Source organism: Rhipicephalus microplus, unplaced genomic scaffold, assembly GCF_043290135.1.
Source record: "Rhipicephalus microplus isolate Deutch F79 unplaced genomic scaffold, USDA_Rmic scaffold_63, whole genome shotgun sequence".
NCBI lineage: Eukaryota > Metazoa > Arthropoda > Arachnida > Ixodida > Ixodidae > Rhipicephalus > Rhipicephalus microplus.
In genome coordinates this window covers 389,275-398,715 of record NW_027464636.1, presented here as the reverse complement: position 1 = coordinate 398,715, position 9,441 = coordinate 389,275, and the positions used below count along the sequence as shown (strand labels likewise).

Genomic DNA, 9,441 nt, shown 5'->3' with positions numbered 1-9,441 from the left:
TTTTCTGCAACTTATGGCGCGTGCAATACATTAAATGTCATTGTGCGTAATAATGTTGCAGCCCTGATTGTGCACAGTTTTTCCTCTGCGTGACATTGCAATGTTTCTTCCAAGACATTTCCACGAAGCGCATTTAAAGCCAAGTTATGCACCACAATGCTTTTTTCATGCCAATATTGCAGTTTCTACCTCGCTGTAGAATAGCTTTTTTAGGTATTACTTAGTTCTGTACAGCAGTCGAGTGCGGTAGTGATTTCGTATGAGTTTATTTTTTTGCTATGATGGTTAGAAAGGCATTTGCGAACAACTCATTCTTGTTGTCACGAGAAAGTGGTGCCAAGATCAAATTTACCTTGGGTCGTTCTCGCGGAAACTGAAAGAGAGATGACACAATACTTCGGCCAAAGCTGTTATGTTGTCGGGGCTTAAAAAGAATTTTTGTATCTCACTCTTACCTCTCTTTGGGTGCATTCTATATCTCGTGGCCTTTGAAGCTATGGCAAAGAGCATCCTGGAGCCTGTGTGACATTGAGTGTGTTGAGGCGATGATTGGGAGTTCCCATAAATTTCGCTATGCTGCACACGTTCCTAAAAGGTAATAATACAAAATGGAAATATATTAGAGACGGTCTCTAACGGCTTTTGTGAATATAAAGCAGCAATGCCCACTTTGCAGTGTCAGACTATTTTTTATTTAGTTTTATTTCTACTCTTTGTCTTCATTAAAACGCGAAAGTATTTTGCAAAGTTTCAACAGTGCGCTTGCGTCAGAACCATATATGTCAGTGTGGCAAGCGCGCTTTTCTTTTTCATTTCTTTTAATAGTAGGCGCCTCGTTGCTGCGGCTGTCTTTGCGGGAAGCAGGGCATATATAATACACACTTAATCAATGAAAGTGCTGGTCACCTCTTATAAAGTAGTTATGCAAAAGAAAAAGAAAAGAACAACATTCTGCTTCAGTTGAATCTTTACCATCATATGACTACGTTTCCATCTACCCATATTTGGTATGCACGGCTCTGTCCATCTGGAAAATTCTTTCGAATGATTTCATTGTGCAGCTTCTGTAGAGAAGCATGAGCTTCTTTACTGGTCGTCGGACTGGGACGGCTTCTGCTCTCCCATAGTAGAGTACCAATTGCTCTAAATCGTTAAACACTTTTTCTAAACAAACGTATCTTTAAAGACGTTCCTTACTCGACACCCGTACCGCACTGCATTCACGTCTATTGGCACCACCGTTGCTCCGTAAAATAAACGGATGTCCTGTTCTAGCACATCTGGTTGTTTCAGAGGATGGCTATTGCGGCCACCACCAAACTTTTAGGCTTTCAAGAGCGCAGGAACAGGCCATCAGCGTTTAAAGTAGAAGTGATGGCGCAAATGCTCGGACATCGATGAAGAAACACAGATGCGAATAAGCGCACACTTGCAAGTAACTTTTATACTTCCAATAGCTCTGCTTCACAAACATCAGGCTCGCGCAAAAGACGAAACAAAGTTAAATAACACGATCTCTAGCAACACCACTTAGTTAAATCCTGTCAACCAGGACGCAATGCTGAATCTTATAATTGGGGACGGAAAGAACGCTGATGCAATGACTGCCTAATTTATGTATGGCTGTGTGTGAGTACTCGCGCCACAAGTTGTTCGTTCGCCATGTACCAACTATAGCCCGACAGCAAACACTGTTAAGACATCAGCTGATCGTGAGATAAAAAGGGAACTATCACTAGCATGCAAAGCAGCGCATGAGTCGACTTAATGTTTCATTCGTCACAGGAATCTTACCCTATGTTAATGCGTCCTTGCAAAGGGAGCGCACCATGAATTCAGTGTATTTTCTCTGACTGTTACGCGTCCTGGACACGCCGTGCGGGTTCCTCACCGCGCCACGCGGGGGTACGTGGGTTCATCGCGCGTCTGCAGAATCTCGTTCCCCGACGCCATCACGCGATTGTTCAGCAAGTGTGAGGGGGAGAGGCCACAGCCTCTTACACAGCCATTTATGCAGGCCCCAACGCGCTGGCGCTACCAAGTGCCAGTGCGCTCTGACTAGGTTAACGCAAATGTAGAATCTCTTTCCACAACGCCATCCCAGAATTGCTGAGACAGTGCAAGGGGAAGAGGCCACAGCATCACCCGGCCCTTTACACAAACCAAAACGCGCTAGCTCATGAGGGTGTTCCGGCAGCGCTTGGGCCAGATTTAGCGCATGCGCAGTAAGAGGGGTCAGTCTGCACAACGCCGGATTGAACACCGCCCTAAGCTGTTCCGCATCGAAAAATTGGCCATAGATCTGCGTGTTTCACAGCGAATGTTGCCGCAAGATGTTCTGCCGGCTGTATTACATGGGTCCTGGGGCACGTCTTGCTCAGTCATGGGTTGTATTTCATATAGCGGCCATTTATGTTTCGCCTTGCCTCAGGCGAGGCCCCCTCTCTGTTGAATCGGCTGCATTTTGTTGGCATTAATATAACAGAGAAGGCGTTGCCTGAGATACCGATATCTTGCAGTAATGTCGCGAAACAGTAGCTTGTGCAGAACCTATGGAGGCCCAATGGCAGATGGCAGCACCATATCGTCGGCAGAGTGCTTTTTAGGGCATAGCACTGCATTTTCAGCGCATCGTTAAAAACACTAGGAGCATTAGAATTATGTATCTATGCATTTTGTAGTAATGTAACGCACCATCTAATACATCCGTATTGCTGTGGCGCCTCAGATAAGCGTAATATTTGCTGTTTGAACTAAAATATTCACAAGTAATAAAGGTGGACACCAGATGGCTTGGCATTCAGCTAGTGCTTATATTTTCAACGGGTGGCTGTATCATGTTACAGACAGACAGAATAATTTTTTTGTGTTAAAATACCCTAAAAAAGATTACCATTTTCAAAAATCAAGCAGTGAACGTTTGAACCGAAGCAGTCACCATTAAAAAAAAGCGGCCATTTGCGATCGTTTGTCGCCAGTTATTTTGACACCTAGTGGCACTGCCCATATTGATCTTAGGCGTGAAATAACCTCTGCCTACCCATTTGTTGTTTCCAACTTTTCGCACAGGCTACTTCGTTTCTTCAGCCACTTTTGAAGGTGGAGGACATCGATAACTAAGTACTACCAACAGCAAAAGTTTCCTAGACGAGAAATGTTCGATAAAGTTAAATTACCGCTTTCTCTGGGAATGAAATTTCTAAACAAGTGTTCCATACTCCGCTTTGAATTCCGACCTACACAGCCACCAGCTTGAGTGTGCTTTTGATAGAACGTAACCATTGTGCAAGGGAGTACAGTTGACGCTTCGAGGAGTCGAGCCTGTTCACAGAATGTTTCACTTCACCGATATTCTCTGTTCAACAATTTTTCAATAATACGATTCCGGTCCGATGGATTAGAAAGAAGGAGGCAATATTGACGTTTTATGTAAATGGGAAACTTTCTAGATGAAGAAAAATATGCAAACAGGTTGGCATCAATTAGCTCGAACAAAAAAAAAAGTTAAGCTTGGAACCAAGATAGAAGTCGAGGACAAGAGCTTTCCCTCATCTCCTTGCTTGTGCTTACTGCAATCCTTTTTTTTTTGAACTCAGTGGCGTTCACCATTTATACACGATCAGTTAACCTAACAAAGAATTCTTTTTAGAAAAATGTAAAAGCTATAAAGAAAGAGTCATTTCGTGTGGCTAAGGATGAGTGCCATTTTACAGGAACGCTGTTGCAAATTGGCCCCCGATGTCTTGGCACCGCTTGGAAGCTGTTGTGATTGGTCCCCGTGTCTTGCTTGGCCCCGCTTGAATGCGTGAAAAGATACTTTCGCTAAAATATTTAAATAAATGTCTTATGAAACGATGATGAATCCGCTTTTCGGTCACGTGAAACGCAGAAAACACACACACACACACACACACACACACACACAAACACACGCGCGCGCGCACACACACACGCGCGCGCACACACACACACACACACACACACACACGCACGCACACGCACACGCACACACACACGCGCGCGCACGCGCACACGCACACGCACACGCACACACACAGTACTGATAAGACATAAATCTCGGAGAGAGCTTTTGGCCCCTTTAGTCGCACCCGTGCCTGAAGCGTCGTTCATTATTGTGTGCTATGCCGATTTGCTTCTTCTAATAAAGTTTTGACTGCCACGGTCAGATGGCATTGTTCCGATTTACAGAGAAATATTCGAGAAAAAAAACTCCTCTATTGGCAGTTTTGTCTTTCTCCGTGCATCACCTCGATCTTTAGCCTTCGCTTCTGTCAACGACAGCTTTCAAGGTATCAAAATATACTCCCCAGAACACGCAGAGGTTCAAGGCAACTTACACACTGGGATCCTGATTATAATATCTAGCCTCCTAAAAGTGATAACATAGAAGTTCGATACATAGGGACTTCGAAATGTAATCCCAGGAGGGCCCACTCACCTAGTTTTACAACACGCTCAGCGGACGCATGTGTGCATGCTTGGCCCTGAAGAGGTTGCGAAAGTGCACCGCCATGTATGCGACTAAAGTTCCCAACTTGTATAACGTTGTTGCGCCCATGTTTTTAGGCTCAATTTCAAGTTATGGGGCGAAGTAAAAAATTGGTAACTAAAAAAAATTGTTGGCAAAGTGGAACTCCTTCAGCTGCACGCCATTTGTTATGTCACTAACTGTTAGCTGTTACACGCACCAAGCCGATGAGACGAAAACCGAGTGCTTTCTTTCGAAGATTCGGGCTATAAGAATGCGGGTCATGTTACCTAGTACCTCGCAATTTCTTTGCGATGTAGCACTTTGTAACCCAACTCTGGCCTTTATTTCCTCGATATCATCATTATCTATGTGTTTCGTAACTGCTTTTAAAAGTACAGTGAGCCCAAAGTTACAGATATCATGTCAGCGATAACTAAATATGCGTAAAAACTTACTAAAAGTGCAGATGGGGAGCGTTTTGCAGTGACACACAGTTCTTACACAAGATTGAGAACAACGTTTACAAAGCAACACCACACATTTTTTTAGCAAGTGGTAGAGAATGAGTGCATATGTGGCCCCTTTTTCATATTCCTCTTCAGGACTTCTGGCATCATTTTTGTGCAGAATTTCCTCATTGCCAAATACTTCGTGAAAACACGATGGACGATTTTTTGGTTACTCTACAATCTTGTACGATCATCCGAACACTCAATCACTAGTTTTTGTACAAAACTTGACGTACTTTTTGCCAAGAGTCGTCCATTTAGGATTTAGACGGGCGTCCCGAGTGGTCGCTGTCGTTGATAAACTCCCGACCCTCTTGTGCCGCATGATATCTTGGCTTTGTTTCATGGTGTCTTCACTGCACGCTTTTCTCAGCTTTTTGAGAGTCTTGGACTCGTTCTTACCCAGTTTCGCACAAAACTTTGTTGCTTATAACGCTCATCAGAAAACTCCTCCAGCTTTTTAAAAATGTTTGCCGAGGGCGAATGCACTAAACACCTCTGTGCAGAATAACCGGCACAAAACTACCCGCTGGCAACCGGTGCTGGATCCGTTCTAACGCTTATATGTAACAAAAACCTCTCCGCCCTCCCCACCACCCCCTCAGGTAGCGTTGCAAATGCCGAAAGACAATACCCAAGAACACTTGGGATAGGCCATCTATAGCATATGAGAAAGAGGCGATACTTCAGGACACCAACTCTCCAGGAACCTTCAGCAGCATAATATAGGCGTTTTTTAAATACAATTATGAGCACTTACTGCTCTTATTGGCCACTTCATTGGTGTTGTTTATCAATGAATAATATGTAGACTGGTACGCTGATACGTGAGTTTTTCTTTTTTTCGTAAGGCATTTCAGTGCAATATTCTGGCGGGCTAGCTGGTTGATAGCTTTTAGACGTTATTAAAGAGCGCGAAAAAACGAGGACACAAGCGAGAAACATACTGGGCGCCAGGTGCGCTCGTGGTGTTCTGTATGTTTCTTGCTTGTGTTCTGGTCTTTCGACGCCGTTTGGTAGAGTCGGAAGGTAATGTTTTCAACGAAGCCTCATTGGTTAGGCATAGATGTGCAGTGTTGTACAGCTTGTTATGATCGGTGAAGGGCTTTAATGGGATGCTGGAGAGATATAAACAATCTGAAAGTTAAGTACCCCCTATTTCACGCACGAGAAAGAGCTACCTACGTACGAATACAATGATTGTGCTGTGCCGGCTTTCCGCTTTCTCCGCAGTCGCTTACGCCAACGGACGATCTACGACTTCAAAGACTCAAACCTGCCGTAAAAAAAAAAAAAAACTCATAGAACAGTTAGCACGAATGTGACACGGCGTGATGACCATGCCACAAGCGCTCAAGGAAGGACGTTCAGTAGTTAAGGACTTATGTTGGCCCTGCAACACTTTTTCAGGATGGAGTCAAAATGCTGCTAATGGGTACTCGAGCCTCCGGCGAACATGTGAACCAGCCAAAAAAATAGGCGCAGTATGTGCCATAAAATTGCAATTAAGTTTCAATGCGTCCGTTCTTCTTTCGACAATCTATGCCAGAAACTCCAATAAGCACATCGAACGGCCTTGGGCTGCTTTAATCATTGCCGCTAAAGCTGCGTATATATAGTCACCGCAGTAGCCAGGGTGTGCTACGAGTAGGGGTTAGGAACTTTTCACTGAAGGAAGTCGGGACGATGGTGGGGGGGGGGGGGGCGGCAGGGGGGGCTAGCTTAGGGAGTCAGCTTTCTTTATTGCTGCATGATATCTGGAGGGGGGGTGTAAAGAAGGGCTGCCATTTTGGATATTTTTGTATGCAGTGGCAATAAGCTACGCAGCTTGATTAGCACAACCAAGTCAAGCCAATCTGTTTCGTCATGGAAACCACCACCACCATGTCACGTATACCGTGATATGGATACCACCTTGTCACGAAAAAGCTACCCATGCTACCTCTCCTCCTCGCCCCCTCATCTTTCTCTGGTGCCCCACCCTGGAAAAACCCCCAAAAACGTCAGTGAACTTCCACGATTGTGACGGCCTCTTGAAGTGGTACTTGTTCTAGCTACGTGCATACCGCTCGAACACTTCCTATTGCTGGAGAATGTACTCGTAAGTGTCACACTTCGGAAGCTCAGCCTGTTCCGCTAAAGTGGCGAAAGCCCCTTGCAGAGACTGCTAGCTGCCGCAACATTGCTTCTGGCGCGTGATTCGTACAAACTTCGCGTTTCATAGCATGACGAGCGTTGTTGGGCGTGCGTGGTATCACATAAAAAACACGTCGCTGATCCCCCTATATAGCAATCAGTATAACACGAAAGTGAAACGTGTTTTTAGAGATGTAGCTGAGCGTTTGTTATGCATTGTTTAAGCAACAGCCACAAATAGCAAAGTCACGTTAAGAACGGCAAGTAGCTCGAAACTTGCAGCACACACCTCAAGCAGAAAGCCCGCACAAAATTAGCATACACAGGAAGAGCGCAGACTAACAGCTGTCTCAGATCCACACCTAATGCGCGCTGTTCAAACGACAGACGCACTAAACGAGCGCACAAGTACACAAACAACAAGCGCGAGCAACTCTCCTGATTCTTACCGCGTCTTGTGTCAGCAGCGTGCTCGTTTCGTTAGCGCAGCCGTGGCAGCGTGCGAAGCGATCTTCGTCCTCTCGAGAAGTACGAGTCTGATAAATGCGCGCTCAGGAGACACCACGCTCCGTGGAGGTGGTGGAGGTAATGGTGGTGACGCGATGGGCTCCCCAACGCGAGCCCATCGCGTCATTTTTCCATTGATAACGAAAACGTGCTAGTTTCAAAGCTCTGAGAACTTCCAAATGGTGTATGGTGTATATAAATAGCTTGCCGTTAGCACTTCAGACAACATACGCTCTGAAGCGTGGTGGTTCACGCCGAGCGTTCAGAATCGAGAGGTTACCGTGCGATTCCGCACGACGAATGCTTGCTTTCTCGTTTTTTTCTTTACAATGTTTTAGTATATATTGTTCAACGTCACTTCCGTGATGGGAGTACGTCAGTGAAGCCGTCCTGAATCCCGGCGTAAAACACTCTCGTGTTAAGTGTTTTCTAACCGAATGATTCAGAAAATATTCGAGACATATAGTGGTCCCGGCCGAAACGGCGTGAGACTCAAGGCACTTCCTGAAAAGTTGGGACAGCCCCGCGAAATCTGGGATGGTTGGCAACATTAGCCGCCACGTGCCTTCGACGCGTTCTACAAGCATGATCCTGATCGCACAAAAAGTGATTCACGTGTTTATAGGAAGCCAAAAAAGGGGGTGCTCAAATCATGGCGAGTGCTGACGTACAGACGCAACTTACTGCCCCTTTGTCTGCGCTGAGCATGCTTTGATGTCGAGATTGCACATCACTCACCTAGATGAGTTCAGGAAGATAAAGAGTGAGAAAGCCAAACGTTGCACCCAGTAAGCTACTACACACGGGAAAGGGGAAAGGGGGGGATTGAATAGAGAAAAGAAGAATGAAAGAGAAGACTAATAACACGCTCGCGCGTATGGTGTAGACCGCACATGCCCAAACTGTTTCAAACCACGAAATTTCACTGAGTATGTCTCGACTATGCCTGGGATAAATGACGTAGGCTGCAATCCAAGATGTTAATGGAGGCTTGCGAAGCATTGCTCGAAAGTATGCATGACTTGCAGTGCGCTTGAAGTTGATGAAGTTGTCTTCGTGCGGTGAGGAGGGTTCTCGTGAAGTTTCAGGAGAGCAGTTGCATTAAGTCGAACGCCCTTTTGTATAAATTTACGCAAAATGCATTAAATCTTGAGGCAGTATATAGCTAATGCTATTTTTTGTACCCATGAGTCACGCGTATAACTACGACAAAGAGGTAATCTGTGAACTATTCCGTTGGGGAATTTTGAGTTACCCGACAATAATAGCTGCAAGAAAAGTAACTTGGATAGAGTGTGAAACAAGGAGAGACAGATTGATGCGCTGCATTGTGTATAATAAGCCGAGACAGTGATGGAGTATGCGTCACGCTGTCGTCATACGCTTTTCCGGACACTTTCCTTGGCAGGCATTGGCCCGCGAGAGTGCGTACTTGACCCTTGCGAACGTCCGGCATATTAACGCAGGAAAGATCGATGATAAACTGAAGCAAGCACACCGGAGAGCATTAATTTACAGCTGGTGCAGTCTAAAGATACAGCGATGGTTGGTATAGTGGCAGCCACTTGATGCTTAGCTATGCTGGTGCCTAAGGTACCTTTGTTTTACCTATGAACTGCCACTAAAAAGTAATGAAAGGATAAAGTACCTAAGTGCAAACTTTTTGCTAATATCACGAAACTACTTGAAGCAGTTTTGCTTTATTCACGTATACCTCCCCTAAAGTACAATTACAAACACAACCTAGTCAGAAAAAAAGCGGGCGGAAGACGGTGGAATGAACTTCAGATTTGCATT

At 45.2% G+C, this 9,441-nt stretch overlaps 1 long non-coding RNA gene across 1 annotated transcript; it reads right to left on the bottom strand.

The window, feature by feature from the left end:
- Positions 1-246: 246 nt before the first annotated feature.
- On the bottom strand, positions 247-589 carry LOC142789999 (uncharacterized). Its single transcript, XR_012889349.1, has 2 exons — positions 456-589; positions 247-373 (listed from the first exon to the last, which is right to left on the bottom strand). It is a non-coding gene; the product is annotated as an uncharacterized LOC142789999 (long non-coding RNA).
- Positions 590-9,441: the final 8,852 nt, after the last annotated feature.